General features: G+C 39.7%; 1 protein-coding gene and 1 long non-coding RNA gene across 2 annotated transcripts in view; both read right to left on the bottom strand.

The window, feature by feature from the left end:
- The window catches only part of LOC149142161 (ras-related protein RIC1-like), a 227874-nt gene that overhangs the window by 19149 nt on the left and 186320 nt on the right, over positions 1–22405 (bottom strand). The gene's annotated exons all lie outside the window — the stretch shown is intronic.
- LOC149142162 (uncharacterized) lies at positions 3903–4678 on the bottom strand. The gene is made up of 3 exons (XR_016265286.1): positions 4584–4678; positions 4410–4496; positions 3903–4229 (listed from the first exon to the last, which is right to left on the bottom strand). It is a non-coding gene; the product is annotated as an uncharacterized LOC149142162 (long non-coding RNA).

The following is a 22405-nucleotide window of genomic DNA, read 5'->3' as shown; positions in this document are numbered from 1 at the left end:
GAAGTTGCAGGATCAAGTTATGTCAAAGCTAGAAGCTAATACAAGAATATTTAGCAAGATATTATAGTTCATTATGATGTCACTAGCTCAGATTTGAACTTGGGTAGGGAAAATAAATCCTGAGTTAGAAAGACAGTGGTCATTCCATCCAACAGCTAGAGATACCCCAATTAGTATTACTCCTTATTGTGATAGAAAACAAGATTTCCAAAGTCTTCCAACCCGATTATTTTACACTGACTATTCATTTCATCAGAACATACAATGCTTAATTTTAAGAATTATGATGTGTTTATATGCAATTTAAGTCTAGAAACACACTATATTTAAATTTTTAACACGGTCTTCAGAAATTTGATCTGCAATTATCTTCGACAATATGAAGATCCATTGAATATATAAGAAAAAATAAGAATATGATAAGATAATTTCATAGGAAGATTGTGTTAATGGATTGATCCTTGTTACTCGGAGGAAACACACCATAAGAAAGGAAACCATTATGGCAAATATAAAACATGTAGGCTACCACTGGAAAGATTAGAGTGAAGTTGCAGGATCAAGTTATGTCAAAGCTAGAAGCTAATACAAGAATATTTAGCAAGATATTATAGTTCATTATGATGTCACTAGCTCAGATTTGAACTTGGGTAGGGAAAATAAATCCTGAGTTAGAAAGACAGTGGTCATTCCATCCAACAGCTAGAGATACCCCAATTGACATCTCCACAAATAAATAATTTACATACTTAAGGCTCTACTTCTTTTCATAAGATTTGAATCAATAACTTAATGAAACTAAACCTTACATCAACATACTGATTTATTTTTCACTATAATGAGTATCTAGTTGATTGCTTAGAGGTTTGTTGTGCTTGTGTGATGAATTACCCTTCTGGTTACTTGCTTATGGTGGCCAGCAACTGTTTTCTATGTTCTGGTCTAGTTTCAAGACTTAATTTGTAGAATATTTTAATTTTGATATTTTTAAAGCAAATACTTGAGAACACATAAGGCCAAATTTGGGGTCCCTGGGCTGACTAAGGTCTCGACTCACAAGTGTGCACTTTTCCCTCAGGTTTATATTTTAAATAATATTATTTGATTCAGTGATTATTGGCCTCTTTACATCACTTGAAACTGTAAACATAATTGAAAAAACCAAGCATCCATTATATATATACGCATATACATATGGAGTTTTAAATGTCAAATGATGACCATTGCAGTGAATATGTAAAAGTACCATTGGATAGCAATTTCTACTATAAAACATGTAGGCTACCATGGGTATATAAACAAATATGTCAAAAATATCAATTTCCTAGCTACAGCACTTCACAAGGCATAGATTTCTTGTGATAAATTTCTGCATACATAGGTTTGTTAATCTGTAATACAGTTCCATCCTCTACTGGTAATGTAAGCATCTCTGGGAGTTCATCCAATGATTTGATACTGGGTTCTCCCTCGACAGCAGGTAGGGCCAATATTCCTTGCAATGGCTGCAATACATTTCCATCCTCTACTGGTAATGTAATCATCTTTGGGAGTTGATCCAATGATTGGATTGTGGGTTGTTCCTCGACAGTAGGTAGGGCCAATATTCCCTGCAATGGCTGAGACAGAACTAGTATGAAGTGACCATCATATATAACATGTTATTCAATACAATATGCATGCTAAAAATCAAGTGTATGGATAAACTCATGAGCAGTTTGGGTTACAAGGTTAATAGGAAAAGAAACAACTTGGCATGGTAAATCCTGGGCACTGCTTCTCAGTCATTTCCAACCACCTTGCCAATCACTTGCAGAATTCACACAAATTTTACAGTCGGATAGAATTTTCTTACTTCATTTAGGGTACATCACCCTTAAGCAAGTATGCCAACTTGTATAATCATCAAATCTCTGTAGATATATTGGATTAATGCTTATGTAAGTGCTAAATAAGCTTACTGAGTGGACTGTAATTTGACCACTCTCAGAATATTGAAGGACTTTGATATCGCTGTAATGCTATCATCAATTTCAATGCTGAACAGGGGTTTGTCGAATCTTATAAGCTTTTGCATTAAGATGAATCACATCAGTTCCTCATTTTCCGAATAGGTTAGATAAAAATGTCATAGTGCACAATGAAGCAGTGTCAAGTTAGTGGTTTAGCTCATAGAACAGGAGCAACTCTTCTACCTATATTCCTTTTCTGAAATTTTCCAAATTTCTTCTTCCTCTACCATTCTTTGTATGAGTTGCAAGTGCTTGGGACTCATCATCTTGAAGTTTCTGAAATTTCCCTTTTCATATTAGCCTAGACTCCTCTTGAGTACAGGCAGTCAAATAGTTGATCAAACTTTGGAATTTCCAATCTGCCACAAATGCTTGATACAAATGATTCCCAAGATCTAGAAACTCATTAAGAGTCACAGTCACAAGTTCTGATTCGTCAATATTTCCTCCAATGGCTTTAAGTTGATCTCTTAACTGAGAGATCCCGTTAAAGTTGGGCAGCTAGAGAAAGATTCCCCAGCCCATTTGATCAAGCTTCTATAATGGAACAAAATGGATCAAAGAATTAGTATTGGACAAAAGAAAATTAAATTAATGTCAAGTTGGCTTGATCAACCTATTGGAGGGAAAATGAATTAAATGAAAATTGGAATTTGAATTTAATAGGTCGGCCTAATGTTGACTCCCTCCTCCGAAGGGACATGTCCCTTGACATAAATCACTATAAATATACACCTATGTTTTCTATGGCTTGGTGGTGATTCTATGAAGCCAGAATTCAGAGATCTACCTTTCTACAGTAAGGAAGACACCCTTAACATAATTCAGATTTCTCTGAGATTGTTTTGAAGATTTTCTTGGCACAGTTCAGAGGAGATTATTATCTCATCATAATTCGGACCTCTGTTGAGGAAGATTATAATGAAGCTATTGTTTGGATACATGAAGACTAGTTCGATCTCCAACTGGGTGTAGTGGAAAACTCAGTTCTAATCATATTTAGTTCAATCATGATCTTGGCACTTGACCCAGTTCAATGTATATTCTAGTTTGGATCTTGTTAAGGCTAGTGCAAAGGATGATCAAGTTCAGTGCTCTGTGGGATCACAATTCAGAGTACCATTATGGTTACAACAAAGCATGTTTTCTGAAGAAGCAAGACTACAAGCCGAGACTTTGTTTGAGCTACAGGACATGCCTGAATCGAGGCTAAGGTTGTATATATGTATCTGAACCGAGCCCTTATGCAAGTTACAATATGACTTGATAAAGGGCTTATATACATTACAGTGTAAAAGATTGTGGAACTGCTTCGCATAATATTAGCAGCTGAAGTTATGTTTGCATACAATATATGCATATTGATGACACCTAGTGCTCAGAATAAGACATAATTGTCATCCTGACTGTTATCTATTTTATCTCAATTTTCTTTACATATATATATATTTGGGTTATTGAATATCATATGACCAAACAGTAATCTTGATCATGCTTCTCATCATGGTGCAATGACTACAGTATACTTGGGATGTTGACAATAACCCTACTTTGTGATGACTCAGATTGGACAATGTCAAATTCAGCTGACAGTATAGTAACTCTTTCCAGGGCCATGACAACAATGACAATTGGTAACAGAGCTCATAATTGAAGCATTAGAATAACTAAGAATGCAAGTTTCATGTTGACTTGGTTCAAAAGCAACAGGTTCAGAAAACTGCACATCAAGATGCTATAAACCTAAGAGCTTCTTTCTTAAATATGAACACCATAAATAAAATCAGATTTGTTTTGATCATATAACAAATCTAACATTTGAGAATATATTTGAAGAACAATTTAGATTGATGTCTAAAACACTAATTCATTCCCAAATTGTGGTGTGTATACAACATTGTTACAGCTTAGTCTGCAGTATTAGACCAATTACGTGAGAAAATACAGAAACATTGCAATAAAAAGAACCGACAATTGAATTTGTTGAACAATTACAGAGCCATGTGAATTAACTTGACATTCCATGTCAAAGTTCAAAATTTCATGAAACTTCAGGAGAGTAGTGGCATATAATTGAACTTTTACTTTTGCATTGATGAGAGCTCAAACATTCCTCGGTGCTCATCAGGCACCCATATTTTTAATATTGCACTGATGAAGGCTCAAACTTTCCTCAAATTTTGCAGGCACCCATGTTCTCAATGTACCTAGAGCCTTCTGAAACAACACAACATTCCATGTCAAAACACAAAGTTTCATGAACTTTCAGAGAACAGATTATGAAAAAGGTATTTTTATAACAACATAACAATGGAAAAACATAAATATACTTATCATATGATAAAGGGCCACCTGACGACGCCATAATAACCTAGCTTATCTATTATTTGTGCATACCTCATTGATTCCCACTAGAGTTGAAGTCCTTCTGTAGATGATCAGTCATGGTTGAAGATGATGCTTCTCCACTTATTCTATAGTTACCTAGAAAAATGTCAAACGTTATCGCAAAGAAATTTTCTAGAGCATCAAGGTATATGTTCACACACAATGAAAGAGTGTCAAATGTACCTGGCATGGAAAGTAAGGTTGGATGGTCTTGCATCTCCCTTTGGTCTTGGGTTATCGCCATGGTTGGGGATTGTTGCATTGCTGTAAAAATAAACATATCACATGTTAAAGAATAGTGATGATTAAATACTTAAATCTAAAATCATGACTCTATTCAACACATGAAACTAACCTGGAACCATAGAGACGGCATTATTTGATCGATGACGTCCTCGCTTATTGAGGTATCGAAAGTCAAATGGTTCATATTCTGATGGATCAACATTTAAATCAATTTCCAAACCATTGTTTTTTTTGCTGCTTCTTCTTTTCTTTGTGGGGCTAAGGAAACTCTTCTTCCTCTTCAAAGATGGATCAAGAGATTCCAATCCAGGTGTGAAGTCAAAATCAGTAATGTGAAAATTATTGGCTTCATCCAACATTTTTTTAAGCATATCAGTCAATTGGATTGTCTTTGCCAAAGTAGTAGGAGGGTTATCTAAAATGAGATGGGTATAGCTAAACAACTCCTCCCTTGCCAAATGAAGTGCCTCGGCATCTGCGTCAACAACATTTGTGGCCATAAGAGTAGCATCGACATCTTCATCATGGTTTTGAGGCTCTATATTGATATCAGGTGGGTCATTGCATATGTTATCCTCTGCATGCTGATGAAGCAATGGATTTGAATTATCCGATTGGAAATACAACCAATTAACCTTTATGGCATGCTTGCAAATGTTTCCACGGATAGACCATGGACATTCACACGTTATAAAATCCTTATGATACCAGGTGACAAGGTATTTTTTATCTCGATCTGTCTGACTTCTCACCCAATAAGCACGTGTTATGTTCTCATGAGGACAACAATCAGTATCCATAATTTTTCTTGCTCGTTCCACTGATGATTCTAGCTGCTTTTCTCTCTTGTAGTTGTTTAGGAATCCTTCTTCTTTTAAGATTTCCTTGAACCGATAACAAGGTTCAACTGTTGTTAGTAGCATATGCAATAACCAATCCATCCTCCGGGCACATTTTTTCCTTCTATCAGATAGAAATGTTGTTTTTAGGTAACAATGGTATGACTCAACAACATTATTGGTCTCCTGATTTGCATGAGGAAACTCCTGACAACCTTTCACCCACATAACTAATTGCAAATAGAACGATGTCAGTCTCACTCTATCACCTTTATAAAAGAAAAAAATACATATAATATGAAAAAAATGTTTACTTACGAATCTTATCTCCAGTGACCCAATTCTTGTTGAAATAGTCTAAGAACTTCTCTTCATCTGCAAACTTGATAAAAAATTGATTGATTGCATCTTCCACTTCATAATTGAGAGTGTGTTTCATGATGAAACCTAACTCACTGAACATCTCTTTGGCTTTTATGGAACTAGTGGCCAATCGATTGACATTTTTCAACCAAGCCCTCCGTACATGCCAAACGCATAAGATCACATCACAACCTGTGATCCTCCTGCCATATTCAATGCATTTTAGTGTGATATTTTTAGAAAAAATGCAAGTTTGGTTATATCATGACAATGTTAAAGTTACCTCAAGGCACTGATTTCAGCCAGTGCATCATCAACCATGAAAGCATTAACTTTCCAATCAGGACGGGTTTGGAAACACTTGCGCATGAGCTGCTCCAGCCATATTGCAATATCATTTGATGTGTTTCGTGATGCCATGACCCATGCAACAGGCACCCCGCTTTGTTGTTCATCAAATGCCACGAGTGTATACAACTGATACTGTCATTTTCAACATTACATAAATTCAAATACAAGTTATTAATCATTTTGAATGGATACAACTTAAATAAATATATTCAATAAATCATTGGCATCTGACTTACCCCATATTTGTTTGTGTTAAATGTTGAATCCATGGCTATTAAGCTATTGTGCGATAGCTTGACCATTGTCTCCAACATCCACTTTGTTTGAATCCCTATTATAAAAGGGACCTCCACACCATTGGGCTTTTGGTAAAAGAAAAAATCTTCCCGATGCTTTTGATACAAAAGGTTTACACTCATTTCATCCTTTTTGTGAAGTTGATAATTTCCCTTCGCCAACCTATTATAAATGTTTACAATATCTTTCCTGCATAAGAAGAAATCTCTATCTCGAGTTGCCACATCGATGTCAACATGTCTCTTAATGTGGGTTCTATACACTACATCAATAGGCACTCCCAAAAAGAAACAACTCTCTACATATGCAACAATGTCCCTCGAAAGCCTTGGCCTAAGCAAGGCCCTGGTCTCACCTGAAGTGTCACATTGACCATGACAAGCCCAACCTTCCCCATCTACATGTTCATACATATTGACAGTTAATATTGCTCTATCAGGAATTTCATGCATAACTTTCACAATAAAGTGGCATTGGCAACCCCTTTTCTGCACAAATGAAGTCCTTCGTTTAGTTGAAAGATTTCCTCTTTTGTCCTCTGGGCCAAATGAACAATAATAGCTAAACCAAAAATTTAAATTGTTAGTACATACAAAGAAAGATAACCGTGGTTTCAAAAGATCTAAACAATATATATTTTAAATACTCACATATCATATTGCAATGCAGCAGTAGATCTTTCTTTTGGTTTACCCTTTGTTTTTCGTACGAATTTACATGGAGCAATAGGATTTTCTTCCTCTCCTTTTATAAAGTCAGCAACTCGTCGTAATGGGATTACAGCAACACGATCAATACCATTGTTTTTTGTATTTATTTCTGTCCAAACCAAGTCTTTATTAGAGAAAGTCATTTTTCCTTTGAGGTCTTGCACCTCAAGATCCATGATATATTGCCATTTCTTTCGCTTGCCCATTTTGAACTAATCTGGTCAAACAATATGCAAGGACATCAAAACCAAAATTTCGATCTTAGCAAGTTATTCAACATATATATAAATATAAAACCTCTTTTATGCTTTTTTTGAGGTCTAAAATATCAATCACTCAATGATGACAAAAATAAATAGCACAAAAGGATGCAAAAAATTTGGGATGCAAGCATTTCCTTTAAGATGTTGCTTTTTGCCTCATTCATTTTCAACAAGGCATTCCTTAAAGGAAAGATTCCTTTGACAACATGAACAGATGCAAAGATTTAGTTACAAAACCGTGTTTTCTGCTTACCTAACTCTGAAGCATCCCGCAGAAATTATTAAGTATTATAAAGAGAAGACACATCATATACTTAGTAACAACTGGGGTATCCCAGTGTGTCAAAATAAAGGTACACATAAGATTCCATTGCTCAACTCAACCAGATTTTGATAATATATTTGGATTACTGCATGCCAGACACCTTGTTTAATAAGCTTCATTTTCCCATGAAGATGCCAAAATATTATGTCAATTTTTTTGACTGAAATGTTTACTGTGACTATGTGGTGTTGATGGTCTGTCAATTTCTTCCTCCAACTAGTCTTGAAATAAAACCAGACAGGGGCATGCCCTTCAAACTTGATATTTGAACCTGGGCCATCATTACAGCAAGTGCTCCAACTTGTGACTAGACCACAGCCTGGTGGACATATTTTGCCAATTAATTATGAATATTTATGTGCTGGTCTGCTTTAAAAAATTAGTACTGGCAATATTTTTTCTCTACAGTATTTCTTTTGTCAATTGTATTTCTTTAAACTGTGCTTGGGATGGGGGTGGCACAGTGGGAGGGGAAGCAGTCTATTCAAATTTCAACAGTTTTCTCCAGATTGCTTCCCACTTTGAAATTGCATTGTCTGATTTGTACTTGTTTAACTTGTGGGTTCATATATTTTTGAATGCATATAGCATTTCCAAGTTTCCTTATTGACAAATCTCAAGGGGTGTACCCTTACATGTTTTGCACCAATGCTTTGTGCAAAGGTCTGAAAAATATTTTGTATTTGAAGATCACTCTATTTTTTTGAAGTTTCCATTTTTCTACCTGGCAATTAAAATGAAGCTGATATAAGTTATTCATTTTCTTCAGGCAATGTCTAATTGATCTGGCATTATGAATTTAAATCATATCAGGAAGAAAATAGACATAAGTTTCCAAATCATGCTTATTTTCCTGTCCTGGACCTGCTATTGACTTCATCTGGTGTTTCTAGAGCAACTGGCAATGCAGGCTCGAATATTTTCCCATTTTAATTATTATTTTTGCTAATTTGGTCCCAGTTTAGACCACCAAAGTTTTCTCAAATTGTTTAAATCTTGGATTCCATTCCTTCATAAAGTTGTTATACAAGACACTTTTAACCATGAAAGAAAGAAAGCGTCATTTACTCTATCTCGCACACTCGTTAAAGAAATTTCTCTTTAAAAATTTAGCATAGAGTAATTCCAATTGTTTATTTCTGGTAAACTAGCTCTAGTACCATCCTAGAATTCTTCTTCTAAATTCCCCAAGTAAAATGCTAATAATCACATATAAGGTGCAACTTCTGCATTTAAATATAAGATTTTCACTACTACTCTTCATGCAAACTGGAATATGACCAAAACCATGCAATGAATTACCTTAGATTTCCTTGCCATTACAGTGTGATTGTCTATTATGATCTTATAATCTAGGTACTCTTCCCCAAGCATGTTGAATTTTGACACAGGGCAACAGGACTTTGTGTATTAAAATGCTCCCTCTAGATCAAATCCATCCTTTATCTGAGCTGGACTACTCCAGCCCTGACAGCTTCACTGATTTCAAGCAGCTTTTATATTCTTTTGGTGCTCCTCCTTTGCAAGATCTTCAGAAGTCTTCCTATCTTAGATCTTCAGAGTATCATCTTCATTGACTACCCTCAATCTAGTCAGATGCTTCCCAAAATTACAGAGATAGTTATTATCCCACTAATTACAGAGGTAGTTAATATCCCACTAATTACAGAGGTAGTTATTATCCCACTAATTACTTAGAAGTTAGAACTGCATATTAAAAATTAAAATTTATGCAGGTTAGTTATTGGCTGGGTTTTTGGCTGGGGAATATGAACCCACTCGCTGGTGGATTACCACTTTGTCACCCTGATCCAAGCTAAAGTAGGTTTTTGGCTGGGAAAGGGGAACCTGCTAACACCATCCCCAAATGTGACGGTTCACATCATTCCTGACAAATAATTTTCTCCCCATATAGTCCATTCATACCCTGTAAGTTCTATCAGAGCAAAATACAGTAAACTTTAGCAGTCATTCTGATCTATCAACTCAGTTATTATTAAATTTTGTAATCCAATGAAGTAATCTGCTGGAAATGAATGCCATCATGTGTACTGTTTTTAGCTATCTTTCTTTGTTCTGTAAATCATATGCATTGCAGGAGTGTGTATCTGTCATCTTCAACATTATTTTCATTGCATAATTTGCAATTCTTTCATTCCAAGGGTTTATTGGTGTAGTCAATTGGGGACTCTTGCAACGAAGGTTATGTAAGGTAATTTTGTGAATATTATCTTTGTATTCCCACTATAAAAACCTTTGTAGGTGCAGAGGAGGCATCAAGCTTGAGGAGAATTCAATTTCTGTTATAGCTCTTTTTTGGCAGTTAGGGGCTCAATACTGCTAGGACAATGTACCCATTAGGGTAAGGGAACCCTCAAAGAACTTGATCCTTGTGATCTACGTTTCATTTCCATAATTGTGTTTCTAATAGAAAATAAAGCAAGCATACTATATAAAAGTTAACCATAAACACAAGATGTTGGGTTTCTCTAAGCTACTGCATGTTGTTCATCGTGAAATACTTAAGATTAAGCAAACAGATAAATTAGTGCCTGAAATGGACTACACACCGAGTTCATGTATGGGTAAGAAGATTGTTCCTCACTCGCAGCATAGCATGTTGTTTGTTCATTGTTAAGAAATTTGAAACCAATATAAAACGATTTAAGGAATCACTAGCCCATTACAGGTCCAATGGGCAGTTGAACAAAGAGAATGAGAACGAAATTAAAATGAGTGGTAGTTGGGTTGCAGATCGAACTGCGGGAAAACAATTCGTTACGCATGAACAATATGGGGAATAGCTACAAGCACCTGAAGCCATTCTCTATATGGTATACATGCAAGCAGATCGAGGATGTAGGTTTGTTGACGCATCACTCGATTCTCCTTGCAAAATGAACCGAGAGTATAAACATAAAAACAACCACCACAGGGAAAGGGAGGACATCGAGTAAACGATTAAAAGAAGAAATAGACAGAGGATGCAGCAAATAGCAATATGCAGCTAGTAGCTGAGGTTGACAGTGAATTTCACGGCTCTGATAGCGAAGGGTACCTGCTCGCTGAAGAGTTCCTGGCCTCCGAGCTGCACAGCGGTACCTCAGCACAGCGAAATCGCAATTCAGAGCGGAAGTGAGTTGCAGAGCGGAATCGCGCCGGTTCGAAATGGTCAATTCAGAGCGGGAAGTGAGCTGCAGAGCGGAATCGCGCCGGTTCGAAATGGTCACCCGCGCGCCATGAATTCCAGCTCGTCGCTGATGGGTCAGGGATGTCAGGCGGTTTAACTGCATTCTGATTTTTTTGTCAGGGAATGCAGGGAAGAATGCAGGGAATGTCAGGGCTGTCAGGGGAGGGTGGCGGAGAAAGAGGGTGGCGGAGCGGGGAGATGGTGGTGGAGGGTGGAGAGTTTACCGATCGCCGGAGCCGGACGATTTTCCGACCGGTGCCGGAAAAGGGGCCATTCTACAGCCTCCGTAGACTACTCCACGTGACTTTTTTAGTTACTTATTTGATAGGGGCCACCCAATAAGTCAAATGAATACGTTAGTGACTCGACTGACAAGGACCCTTTAGGGGGCTCGACTGATAAGGATGCATAAGCAGGCTCGACTGTTAAGGATGCGTAAGCAGGCTCGACTGTTAAGGATGCGTAAGCAGGCTCGATTGTTAAGGACCCTTTAGGGGGCTCGACCATAGGACCTTTAGGTACTCGACCATAAGGGAGAGGGAGAGGAGAGGACCCTCACCATATGAATAGTGAGTGACTCCGTCCCTTTAGGGGGCTCGACTGATAAGGATGCGTAAGCAGGCTCGACTGTTAAGGAGAGGACCCTTTAGGGTGCTCGACCATAAGGGAGAGGAGAGGAGAGGACCGGCAACGGGGCTCGACTGATAAGGACCTTTAGGTACTCGACCCCAAGGATGCGTAAGCAGGCTCGACTGTTAAGGATGCGTAAGCAGGCTCGACTGTTAAGGACCCTTTAGGGGGCTCGACCATAGGACCTTTAGGTACTCGACCATAAGGGAGAGGGAGAGGAGAGGACCCTCACCATATGAATAGTGAGTGACTCCATCCCTTTAGGGGGCTCGACTGATAAGGATGCGTAAGCAGGCTCGACTGTTAAGGAGAGGACCCTTTAGGGTGCTCGACCATAAGGGAGAGGAGAGGAGAGGACCTTTAGGTGCTCGACTGTTAAGGAGAGGACCTTTAGGTACTCGACTCTTTTTTTACTTATTTGGGGGGGCCAATAAGTAAACCCAAGAGGGACAGGATGCGTAAGCAGGCTCGACTGTTAAGGAGAGGACCCTTTAGGGGGCTCGACTGATAAGGATGCGTAAGCAAGCTCGACTGTTAAGGCCGCCATCACCTTTAGGTGCTCGACCATAAGGACCTTTAGGTGCTCGACCATAGGACCTTTAGGTACTCGACCATAAGGGAGAGGGAGAGGATGCGTAAACAGGCTCGACTGTTAAGGATGCGTAAGCAGGCTCGACTGTTAAGGACCCTTTAGGGGGCTCGACCATAGGACCTGTTAGCGCTTGAGATTTCACCCTAGGCTGAAAAGGTAAATCATCAAGGCTACATCAAACCATTTCACCTCGTAGCTAGCCCTACGAGGTATGAGAAGGCTCTCTCGGGTCAGATTTGATAGATCTTTCAATATGTTTAGGCTGACCAATTAAAAATAAAGATTTTAGGCTAGTAAATTGATAGGGGGTTTGATTTGATGATTTGTGGGGGTTTTGGTGGCAATTGGTGGAAGTGCAATTCAAGATGCGGGGATTGAGAACAGTTTTCACAGGGGGATCTAAGGGGCAAGGTAGGAATGAGTGCTGATGTCTTAATCTGAGATGGATGATCAGAGATGATAGAGGAGAAGCTAAAGAGGGCAAACACACAATTCGAATCCTCTCTAGACAGTAGAAAACATTAAAATTGAACAAACTAAAAAGCTGAGCATGTCAAAACATGAGTTCAAACTTTACCACTTCATCTGTCCAATTTAGAAGCATAAGAGAGATGTGAAACACATAAACAAACTTACAAGAACATGTAGAGAACACACCATCAACAATCAGATCCACAAGAATCCTCAAAGATGTCTGTAAAACCCTGGCTTTCCTTGCCTTCAATTGCAGAAATAGATGCACAATATACAATAAAGCTTCCTTACACAAGAGTCCAACCATCAAAATGAGAAGGAGAGAGCATAATATAGACCATCTAGACCATCTAACTCCTTTCCCCACCTCTAGGGGTCGAGCTCAGCTTTCTAGGAGCAGTTTGAACAAAGTCTAAACTAAGAACTAGAAAATAGGCAGCCAAACAACTTGCCTCTATTACTTAGCTAACTCATCCATGCATTAATTTTTCACTTTGTACATCATGGAAGCTTCTAGAAGGGTAAAGAAAGATAAAATCTACCAAATTGCCATGAAAATATTACATTTATCCATCATCTACAAGTAAAAATAGTCAACCATAGTCAAAACAGTGTTTTTTGACCAAAAATGTGAATTCTGGCAAATCTGGAAGTTCTGGTCGCGCCCCTGGAAGTTCTGGTCGCGCCCCTTCACATCTGTTTTTGAGTGCGTTCCACTGGTCCAAATCAGGTGCAAGATGGCTCATTGGAAAGCTTGGCCTGTCTACTTTCCATCCCAAGTGGAATTTCTGAATTTGGTGTTGATTTGACCCCTCAAACACCATTTCTCCCAAGGTCACTTTCTGCAACTCAAAAAGTGGGCAGAAAGTCATTGTTTTGATGTATTTTGAGCTTTTGGAGGCTCAAAACTCAAAACCAAGCTTCTCCCAAGCATTGGTAATTTTTCTTTTTGCATGCCCTTTCCAAAAATGCCAAGTTTTCAAAATTCCGAGCAGTCCTCCAAAATGGTCTCACCCGGGGTGAGACCAAACCATGGGCAAAACCTGTAATTTTACCAAAAATTTCCAAAATGCTCCAAAATTCTCAAAATTTTCACATTTTGATGCTAGATCAAGGCTGATCAGTACCATGATGAGTGAGGGAGGCTTCAGCCAAGATACGGAGTGGGTTTGTCCTTTTCTTCCTCTTCCGGGCCTCAGACAGCTTCCTTTGGAGAATTTTCATTTTAGCCTTGCAAACATGTAACCACTATGATGACCACCTTTGCCACCCTTACGAGGCCTCTGCTGTGTCTCAACCTCTGTAGAAGAATACCGGTCATCACCTTGCTCATTAGTCTCAGTGGTTGACATGGTGTTATTGAGCAAGGTGGAATAAACAAGTCAAGATGACCGCTGCCCTGCCTGCAAAATGTTGTGAAGTATGCTTTAAAAATTTGAGTGAATTTGAGTGAATTTGAGCGTTTGGGAGAGTTTCAAGGCGGGCAGACTTTTTGGTCGCGCACACCCTCAGAATGGTCGCGCCCCTTCGTTTGGTCGCGCCCGTGTTATTTAACACTGCGCTTCGGCCTCCGTTCTTTTTGCAGGTTGACCGCCTGAGGGACTGTAGTGAAGGAACCAGGGTTATTGCCGGCACTTTTACAAATTTTTGAGAATTTCTTTATTTTTTCAAATTCCACATGGCCTTGGACTTAAAAACAGGGTTTTTAAATCCAAGGCATAAAATGAACTGTAGCTGAAGAAAATGATAATGAAACATATGTACAAAACTCCTTCCGGCTTGCTGGGCACTTGCTGACCATGACTCATGACCTTGAAAAGATTTTGACTCAAAACCCTAGACCTAAGACCATGGGACCTCAAGACAAAAACAAAAACAAGTATGACTCAATTACATTGTTGTATGACCTGATCCAGCAAAGCCAAGAAGGGAACAAAGACCAGCTCCTCCATTCAGTGTTATGGCATGCCTAGTGGGATGCAAAACTGACACTGATGAGACACCTATAAATGCATATGCAAAGAGTTATTGATCACTGATGGAGGGCTCAAGACCGACACTAACATTGGCTCCAATGGGGATGGCAGCTCCTTGGAGGTGCCAAGAACCTCAGACCTCTTGGGAGAGCAGACCAGTGCTTTATTCATTGGGCAATGGAGTCATAAACTCAAGCTGAAATGCATGACTGAAAACTGACGCAAACTAACTTAACAACAAGACTAAAAATTGACTCATAAAGGACTCATGACTCAACTAAAAACTAACTCGATACTTAAACACAACCGACAAACTGAAAATGATGCTCAAAGTGGAGCTTATTCAACACAACCTACCCTAACAGTTTCATTCATCAGCGGATCAAGTGAAATGAAACAACCAGTGCAACCAAGTAAGTATCTCGTCTGCTGTTTGAAACCTCCACACATGTTTGTTTATGAGCAACAAGAGAGAACTACTGAAAGGCAACTCTGATGGCAACTGAGAAACAGATCCGTTGAATGATATGAACTCTCTATCCGCCTCCAAAAACACTGCATAAGGATCTTGAAATTCAAGCTCACTGGAACTTAGCTCATCCAATGGATTACTTCTCTTTTCCTCATACCATGCATCCAAACTTTGATCTGAGCCTTGTGACGAGACCCCTGCTGAAAATGATGAAGAAACTGGCTGCCGGATCAAATTCATATCAGCACATTTTTCAAGCTCACACATAGTAAATGGAGAAAGACTTTGACTGCAAAACTCATCCAAAACATCAGCTATTGGATCATGAAAAACTTGAAAAGACTGCTGCAACCCATTTTCTATTGGTTCCAATGTGACTACATGATTTCCTACATGCTGCTCATTCTGTTCTTTAGGGACAATATGAAAATTCTGCCTTATAAACTGAAATGCCTCGAAACAAAAAGGTATAGAATCTTCCTGCATCATCACATCATGTATTTCATCTTCCACAACTTCATCTATAATCTGACCTTCATCCTCAACATTAAGACTGAGTGACTGTTGATTTGTTATAGGCTTTTCATTTGAAGATGTACTATGCAATCGATCCTTCAAAAACTGAAATGATTCAAAACAGAATGGTACGAAGTCACCTTGAATCATTAAATCATCTGCAATTTGACAATCAATGGCTTTCGGGGGTTGCAAATCTGAAAATGAGAAGTCTTGAACAAAGTTTTCATCGCGCTCAAGAGGATCCAAATCAAGACTGGTCAACAACGGATTTGTGATTGCATGGAAGTTGTCTCTGATGAACTGACATGAATCAAAACAAAAAGGCAAAGATCCTTCACTTACTTCAAAATTTGCTGCACTTTCCTCGTCACTGTCATAGCTGATATATGATGGCTGATCATTGTATTCGAGCTGCTGAAAATGAACTTCTTCCTCCCACAAACGAGCTGCTGATTTGTCTGCAAGATTAGCTTCTGTTTGGAGAACATAATCATCATCATACTAATCATACTGAGGAAAATCATCGGTATAAAACACGTCATCAAGCATACATGTCATATCAACAGTTCTTTCTTCTCCAAGATGATCTACAAAACAATCACTATAAGTGCTATGACAACTAGGATGGGAAACAAAATGTTTTGGATCAGCAACTTGTTCTTCTTCAATCAGCGAACCATGAAAATTATAATCATTCCTTGTGTTGATTCTTTGCATCATCTCCTCCACTGCACTTACCAAAACGTCAAGCTTTACCTCTAGAGATTCGGCTGGATCTATGCTTTTCATCTCTTCTTCTTTCATCCTTGCCCGTCGGATCAGCAGATGCGCTTCTACACTTACTGCACAATTTTGCATCTCGTGAAGTGTTGCAATATCCTTTTCCCTCAGCTGAAACTCCATCTCCGGATCAAAGGCACCAGGATAGTGCAAGAGAGTAGATCTAGGAGTAGGCCTTATATCAGCTGGCATTGAATAATAAACTTGATTAAATCTGGCCGAAAACTGTTGTACTGTCTCCCCTGACAATCTTTTCAGCTGGTTATACTCTTCTACAATCAAGGAAAGGTTTTGCCCGATCATCCACCTATCGAGAAAAACTTTGACGAACTGCTGGAAATCTGAGATGCTTGCATCAGGCAGGGTTTTGAACCAACTCTTAACTTCAGCTTGCAAAGAAAGAGCAAAAAGCCTCATACTAACATCTTCATCATCAACTTCAAAAAGGTCAAGAAATAACTCAAAATTCTGCACATGTTGCTCAGCGTTGACATTCTTACATTCATCATCAAACCTCGGCAAGTATAGATCATAATTTTTGGGGAAAGGATGAAGAAAAGAAGGTAAAACAAGAGGCTTATACCGATCTGGAATTCTACAAGGTATAGGGGTATTTACAGCAGATATAAAATCGATCTTGGTCTCTTGGGGCTCATCAATTTGAAGATGATCATTACAAAATTCGGAAAAAGGATCTTGATCAAGCTCAAAGGCATGCAAATCTTTGGTATTCACAATCTTCAAAGGGAAAGAGTCAACTGTAGACCTGGGATCTCTTCTCAAATACAATATGCTTTGCAAAGCTTTCGTTACATTCTTGGGAAAAGAGAAGAAATAATTTACGACAAAGAACAAAATATCTTGGATGAAATTCCAACTTGAGTACCTGATCTTGCCATATTCTCCTTTCATGTTTCTGCTGGTCGGGATCATCCTCCAGTGGAGTCTTTGGATCTGATCTCGAAAATATTTTAGAGTCGCCAAGTGAATGATTTCAGCCTTGCCAGTGTCTGATCGTTGTTCACCATCAACAATCAGATCTGAACTTGATATATGTACTGGGGTAAAATGCAAATGAAGCGCTATGTTCACAAATCCCACGGAGATAGACTGAAGCAGCGTTTATCTACTTGCGCTGATGTAAAACAAGAGCGTTTTCGAAGGCTTCTGGCGTAACTTCAGGCTCCGTCTAAGACTTATGAAATAACACGACAATGAGCAAACGATTAATATGTTCTCCCCAGTATGGTCGCCAATATGTTAGCGCTTGAGATTTCACCCTAGGCTGAAAAGGTAAATCATCAAGGCTACATCAAACCATTTCACCTCGTAGCTAGCCCTACGAGGTATGAGAAGGCTCTCTCGGGTCAGATTTGATAGATCTTTCAATATGTTTAGGCTGACCAATTAAAAATAAAGATTTTAGGCTAGTAAATTGATAGGGGGTTTGATTTGATGATTTGTGGGGGTTTTGGTGGCAATTGGTGGAAGTGCAATTCAAGGTGCGGGGATTGAGAACAGTTTTCACAGGGGGATCTAAGGGGCAAGGTAGGAATGAGTGCTGATGTCTTAATCTGAGATGGATGATCAGAGATGATAGAGGAGAAGCTAAAGAGGGCAAACACACAATTCGAATCCTCTCTAGACAGTAGAAAACATTAAAATTGAACAAACTAAAAAGCTGAGCATGTCAAAACATGAGTTCAAACTTTACCACTTCATCTGTCCAATTTAGAAGCATAAGAGAGATGTGAAACACATAAACAAACTTACAAGAACATGTAGAGAACACACCATCAACAATCAGATCCACAAGAATCCTCAAAGATGTCTGTAAAACCCTGGCTTTCCTTGCCTTCAATTGCAGAAATAGATGCACAATATACAATAAAGCTTCCTTACACAAGAGTCCAACCATCAAAATGAGAAGGAGAGAGCATAATATAGACCATCTAGACCATCTAACTCCTTTCCCCACCTCTAGGGGTCGAGCTCAGCTTTCTAGGAGCAGTTTGAACAAAGTCTAAACTAAGAACTAGAAAATAGGCAGCCAAACAACTTGCCTCTATTACTTAGCTAACTCATCCATGCATTAATTTTTCACTTTGTACATCATGGAAGCTTCTAGAAGGGTAAAGAAAGATAAAATCTACCAAATTTCCATGAAAATATTACATTTATCCATCATCTACAAGTAAAAATAGTCAACCATAGTCAAAACAGTGTTTTTTGACCAAAAATGTGAATTCTGGCAAATCTGGAAGTTCTGGTCGCGCCCTTGGAAGTTCTGGTCGCGCCCCTTCACATCTGTTTTTGAGTGGGTTCCACTGGTCCAAATCAGGTGCAAGATGGCTCATTGGAAAGCTTGGCCTGTATACTTTCCATCCCAAGTGGAATTTCTGAATTTGGTGTTGATTTGACCCCTCAAAAACCATTTCTCCCAAGGTCACTTTCTGCAACTCAAAAAGTGGGCAGAAAGTCATTTTTTTGATGTATTTTGAGCTTTTGGAGGCTCAAAACTCAAAACCAGGCTTCTCCCAAGCATTGGTAATTTTTCTTTTTGCATGCCCTTTCCAAAAATGCCAAGTTTTCAAAATTCCGAGCAGTCCTCCAAAATGGTCTCACCCGGGGTGAGACCAAACCGTGGGCAAAACCTGTAATTTTACCAAAAATTTCCAAAATGCTCCAAAATTCTCAAAATTTTCACATTTTGATGCTAGATCAAGGCTGATCAGTACCATGATGAGTGAGGGAGGCTTCAGCCAAGATACGGAGTGGGTTTGTCCTTTTCTTCCTCTTCCGGGCCTCAGACAGCTTCCTTTGGAGAATTTTCATTTTAGCCTTGCAAACATGTAACCACTATGATGACCACCTTTGCCACCCTTACGAGGCCTCTGCTGTGTCTCAACCTCTGTAGAAGAAGACCGGTCATCACCTTGCTCATTAGTCTCAGTGGTTGACATGGTGTTATTGAGCAAGGTGGAATAAACAAGTCAAGATGACCGCTGCCCTGCCTGCAAAATGCTGTGAAGTATGCTTTAAAAATTTGAGTGAATTTGAGCGTTTGGGAGAGTTTCAAGGCGGGCAGACTTTTTGGTCGCGCACGCCCTCAGAATGGTCGCGCCCCTTCGTTTGGTCGCGCCCGTGTTATTTAACACTGCGCTTTGGCCTCCGTTCTTTTTGCAGGTTGACCGCCTGAGGGACTGTAGTGAAGGAACCAGGGTTATTGCCGGCACTTTTACAAATTTTTGAGAATTTCTTTATTTTTTCAAATTCCACATGGCCTTGGACTTAAAAACAGGGTTTTTAAATCCAAGGCATAAAATGAACTGTAGCTAAAGAAAATGATAATGAAACATATGTACAAAACTCCTTCCGGCTTGCTGGGCACTTGCTGACCATGACTCATGACCTTGAAAAGATTTTGACTCAAAACCCTAGACCTAAGACCATGGGACCTCAAGACAAAAACAAAAACAAGTATGACTCAATTACATTGTTGTATGACCTGATCCAGCAAAGCCAAGAAGGGAACAAAGACCAGCTCCTCCATTCAGTGTTATGGCATGCCTAGTGGGATGCAAAACTGACACTGATGAGACACCTATAAATGCATATGCAAAGAGTTATTGATCACTGATGGAGGGCTCAAGACCGACACTAACAGGACCTTTAGGTACTCGACCATAAGGGAGAGGGAGAGGAGAGGACCCTCACCATATGAATAGTGAGTGACTCCGTCCCTTTAGGGGGCTCGACTGATAAGGATGCGTAAGCAGGCTCGACTGTTAAGGAGAGGACCCTTTAGGGTGCTCGACCATAAGGGAGAGGAGAGGAGAGGACCTTTAGGTGCTCGACTGTTAAGGATGCGTAAGCAGGCTCGACTGCTAAGGAGAGGACCTTTAGGTGCTCGACCATAAAGGAGAGGAGAGGGAGAGGAGAGGGAGAGGAGAGGAGAGGAGAGGAACTTTAGTTACTCGACCATAAGCCCCCCCACCCAATAAGTAAACCCAAGAGGTACGTTACTGACTTTTTTAGTTACTTATTTGAGATCCCAATAAGTAAATTGAAAAGAGGAGGTGGGTGTTTCTATTCTGGTTCCTATCTCGAATGACGTAATTACGTATATAATGAATGCCGACCAAGACAATGAGTAAGTGACTGCTGAAATGGTGGTAGTTAGTTATATATGAGCATTTGGTAGTTTAGGTTCAGTCAGTTCCTTGCACTAGGAAGTGCAAGCCCCTCCGGGACCTTGCTTTCCTAACGTCAAGCAAGCCCTGCCGGACCTTTCTAGAATACTTTTATAAAGACCCAACACCCGTTGACCTTGTACCAGTATATCCATAACCCCTAGCAGTTGTTTTGGATCCTACAAATGCAAAGGTAGCATCTGAGCAAGCCCCAGCAACTAGCAAGCCACCAGCCACTACCCTCGCTCGCCTAGTAACCACGAGCATATCCACCAGGAGCACAGTAAGCAGTTTAAGTAGGAGCAGCATCCTGAGGTCTCGCTTGGTAGGAAAGGAAAGGGGTATCGCTAGCTGGTTTGTGCGCCATGCACCTCTTATAGTTAGTCCGCCGGTTAGCCCTCGTCCTGCTATTCCATTCCGCTGGAGACCTAAGCTGATATAAGAACTACATTGATAGGAACATCATTCTAAGTTGGCGGCCCTGAACGACTAGATTTCCCAGTTAAGCACCGTTTGTTGCCCGCACTTCGGCCTGGAATCTCGCCATTAGACCGAGGGAAAATAGGGGCGGGTCCTCTGAGGTTCGTGCTGGTTCTGGTTCAAGGTCATCATCTCAATCACCCGTATCTGGGACTGGCACAGGAGTGGTGGGACCTAGGGCTGGATCTCTATCACGAACAGAAGCTCCTTCTGAAATGAAAATAATGGCTTCAAAAGGCCTTTGCGTGTGTTTTAAGGTCAGTTCATGCCGCTTCATGATATCTGGTCTGGAGACTAAGGCAAAGGAGCAAGTAGCAAAGCTAGCAGATATCGTTGCAAAGTTATCAGTTCCCACCCGTATTTTCCTAGTTTTTTACCATCTAACTTAAGCATCTGAGCCAGGAGCAACACCAATAGCATAGGTAGCAACAGATAGAACAACAGTAGTTTCATTAGCAGATTCAGTCTTCATGCTTAATAGCCCTGTTACCTAATATATAGGATGTCTTCATTATGTGTAGAAAGATGGATTGATAGTCATTTTTCCGAGTCTCACCTTTTTCACTATGTCGCCCGGCATCATACCTTCTAGATCAAGAGACATAGCCCACGGCCCTTATAGGTCCAGTTTAAGAACCACCACTGCCTATATCTTAATCCAAACCAACAGCATCACAGCTAGCACCTCGCCCAGATCAAAAGATATTCCCTTTATCCAAGTAAGCAGCAGAGGAAAAGGAAGTCTCACCACCAGCAATGAAGACAGAGGCAGTTTTGGTACCAATTTAAGATCCTCTAGTTCCAGAGCAAGCAAAGGCAGCTAGAATATAGGCAGAGGGTAAAAGTATCCGAGCCAGAACATAGGTAAGAGCAACAAAGGCAAAGACCACATATTGAAGAAGAAAGGCATTTGAAGACGTTCAAGCCAATGTTTGGTACGAAGTCAGCAAGCTATGGGAAGCAACCAGCCAGCCAATCCCAGCAAGAATCAAGACCAGACATCCGATCCAGCCGTACCTGCCTTCCCAAGTAAGTCTAACCAAGCAAGTGCAAATGACTAAGTGCTGCTTCTAATGACTAAGTGCTGCTTCTTATGACCAAGTTCAGCTTGACGAACTAAACCGAGAGTGAGGCTAGAATGAACAACTATACAAACAACTATAGAGCGGTTGAACGTGAAGTAGTGTCTCAGTTAGTGAAAACACCACCCAAAGTACTTATACGCAAGCAAGGTAGGTCACCAGTACAAGTAGTAAACTAGGCAGGCTGCGTAGCGTTAAACCTTTTACAATGTCGCTCGCTTGA

Source organism: Pinus tabuliformis, chromosome X (genome assembly GCF_031772625.1).
Source record: "Pinus tabuliformis cultivar Carrire ecotype Pingquan chromosome X, CPIR1, whole genome shotgun sequence".
Taxonomy (NCBI): domain Eukaryota; kingdom Viridiplantae; phylum Streptophyta; class Pinopsida; order Pinales; family Pinaceae; genus Pinus; species Pinus tabuliformis.
Note: the sequence above shows the minus strand (reverse complement) of the source record. Positions and strands in the feature narration are given on the sequence as shown.